Source organism: Procambarus clarkii, chromosome 1 (assembly GCF_040958095.1).
Source record: "Procambarus clarkii isolate CNS0578487 chromosome 1, FALCON_Pclarkii_2.0, whole genome shotgun sequence".
NCBI lineage: Eukaryota > Metazoa > Arthropoda > Malacostraca > Decapoda > Cambaridae > Procambarus > Procambarus clarkii.
The window spans coordinates 16324205-16327423 of record NC_091150.1 but is presented as its reverse complement, the minus strand read 5'-3'; the positions used below and the strand labels follow the sequence as shown (position 1 = coordinate 16327423).

Below are 3219 nucleotides of genomic sequence, written 5' to 3'. Positions count from 1 at the left end.
GGTCGACGCAGGTAGACACGGTCGACGCAGGTAGACACGGTCGACGCAGGTAGACACGGTCGACGTTGCAACAGGTGAACCACTAAAGTATTCACGAGTCAATAGTTTGTTAATAATGAAGAGATTTGGAACCTCGTGTGTGTTCAGATGGATTTGATCATGGTTACCTGCGGTATACCTGGCGTATACTCTTAGTATACCTGGCGTATAGTATACTCGGAGTATACCTGAAGTAGGTTCTGGAAAGTCTACTGCCCCACAACCCGGTCTGGGGCCAGGCTCGTCGTGTGATTACTTGATCAATCAAGGCTGTTGCTTGGAGCTGCCTGCAGGCCCTCGTATCCATTATAACCCGGCTGGTCCGCCACTTCCTGCCTGGCTTTCTCCTGAATCTCTTCATGTAAATGTTGAGGATCTGCAAATTTCATTCACTATATTCCAGAATTAGTTAGTTACATTTTAAATTATGTGCATCATACTGATTTGCTACTTAAAATTAAGTCTTATGATGTCTCCTATGTTTAATAGTGCATTTCTTAATATTGGTAAAATATAAGGAATTAATTTTACAGTATAATTAACTTGCTCGGGAAGGAAAATATTGAGGGCCTGTCCGGGAGTTGAACCCGGGACCTCCTGCACCCAAAGCAGGAATCATACCACTAGACCAACAGGCCGTGGATATTTGAGTTTAGTTACGTTATTTAAATAACCTTTTTAGAATTAAATATGCCTATTGAAATTACCAGAGCCTGTCCGGGATTCGAGCCGGGATGCGAGTATTTATTGCAGGCAATTTTTTTCTTGAGCAAAGCATAGTTTTCAACATGCGATCAATCAACTGGAAACATTGCACACTTCCTTGTCGTTTGTTGTGAATCTGCCTTCCTGTATCCTCAATTTAATTACCTGTTCATACACTGTTGGTTTTTCTCCTGATGTGGCTGTGCAGCAATTTAGGTTGAGTCTTTGCCTTGCTTGCTATGTCATTTTCGAATTGCCCTTCTGCCTCTCTTCTCACCTTGACGTATTCATTTTTGTTACTCCGGTATCTTTCTCTGTTCTCAAGTGTCCTGTTATTTCTATAGTTTCTCCGCACTTTTGTATTCTGTTGCCTTGCTAGATAAGATCTCTAATTAATACATGGGATTCTCATCTGCATTTCGTTTTTTTTCCTTTCGGACCGGGGCAAACTTGTCTGCTGCCTATTTAAACTTCTTCGTGATGTAATCCATCGTATCTTGGGCTGTCATTCCCCTGAGATTTCCCATGTTATATCTGTTAGGAATTTCTTATCTCCTAGTAGTTTCCCTTTTGGAATGCTGGCTTTTTGTTTTCAGGTCCCTTTCTTGAGTACATTTGGTTCTTCGACCAAATACTCAAACGTGATTACTCTGTGGTCGCTTATGCGTACTGGGGTCTCGAAACCGTTTTCTCTTCAGTCGGAGTCGTTCAGAGTGAAGACTAGGTCGAGTCTCGCTGATTATCGTTTCCTCTCATTCTTATGCGGCCTCTGACATGCTGGCTTAAAACGTTTTATCGCCACCTACAATAGTTTAGTTCTCCATGTTTCCTCACCTCCGTATGGTTTCTTGTTCTCCCAGTCTATCCTTCCGTGATTGAAGTCCCCCATGATGATGATCCTCCCATTGTCATGGTGCCTGTAATGTAGTCTCTGGAGTGTGTGAATGTGTGTGTGTGCGTACTCACCTAGTTGTGCTTTCGGGGATTGAGCTCTGGCTCCTTGGTCCCGCTTCTCAACCGTCAATCAACTGATGTACAGATTCCTGAGCCTACTGGGCTCTTACACCTCTACATTTGAACATATCTACATGTGTGTGTGTGTGTGTGTGTGTGTGTGTGTGTGTGTGTGTGTGTGTGTGTGTGTGTGTGTGTGTATTCACCTAGTTGTGTTTGCGAGGGCTGAGCTTTGTTCTTTCGGCCCGCCTCTCAGCTGTCAATCAACTGTTTACTAACTACTTTTTTTCTCCACACCATACACACACACACACACCCCAGGAAGCAGCCCGTGACAGCTGACTAACTCCAAGGTACCTATTTACTGATAGGTAACATGGGCATTCAGGGTGAAAGAAACTTTGCCCATTTGTTTCTGCCTGGTGCGGGAATCGGACCCACGCCACAGAATTACGAGTCCTGCGCGCTATCCACCAGGCTACCAGGCCCCCTTAATGTGTGCGTGTGTGTGTGTGTGTGTGTATGTGTGTGTGTGTGTGTGTCTGTGTGTGTGTGTGTGTGTGTGTGTGTGTACTCACCTTATTGTGCTTGCGGGGGTGAGCTTTGGCTCTTTGGTCCCGCCTCTCAACTATCAATCAACTGGTGTACAGATTCCTGAGCCTACTGGGCTCTATCATATCTACATTTAAAGCTGTGTATGGAGTCAGCCTCCACCATATCTCTGCCTAATGCATTCCACCTGTTAACTACTCTGACACTGAAAAAGTTCTTTCAAACGTCCCTGTGGCTCATTTGGATACTCAGTTTCCACCTGTGTCCCCTTGTTCGCGTACCGCCAGTGTTGAATAGTTTATACTTGTCTACTCTGTCAATTCCCCCTGAGGATTTTGTAGGTGGTGATCATGTCTTCCCTCACTCTTCTGTCTTCCAGTGTCGTAAGGTGCATTTCCCGCAGCCTTTCCTCGTAACTCATGCTACTTAGATCTGGGACTAGTCTAGGGGCATACCCCTGAACTTTTTCCAGCTTCGTCTTGTGCTTGACAAGGTACGGGCTCCATGCTGGGGCCGCATACTCCAGGATTGGTCTTACGTATGTGGTGTACAAGATTCTGAACGATTCCTTACACAGGTTCCTGAAGGCTGTTCTGGTGTTAGACAGCCTCGCATATGCTGCAGACGTAATTCTTTTTATGTGGGCTTCAAGAGACAGGTTTGGTGAGATATCAATTCATAGATCTTTCAGTTTTTCCGTTGCATTAAGTACTTCATCTCCTATTGTGTATCTTGTGTCTGGCCTCCAGTTTCCACCGCCTAGTTTCATTACTTTGCATTTACTCAGGTTAAACTTTAGCAGCCATTTGTTGGACCATTCATTCAATCTGTCTAAGTCGTCCTGTAGCCTCCTATTATCATCCTCTGTTTCAATCCTCCTCATAATTTTTGCATCATCAGCAAACATGGAGAGACACGAATCTATACCCTCTGGGAGATCATTTACATATATCCGAAACCGTATAGGTT

General features: G+C 44.5%; 1 non-coding gene across 1 annotated transcript; it reads right to left on the bottom strand.

Moving 5' to 3' along the window:
* Positions 1 to 605: 605 nt before the first annotated feature.
* On the bottom strand, positions 606 to 677 carry TRNAP-UGG (transfer RNA proline (anticodon UGG)). The gene has a single exon. It is a non-coding gene; the product is annotated as a tRNA-Pro (tRNA).
* Between the last annotated feature and the right edge of the window lie 2542 nt (positions 678 to 3219).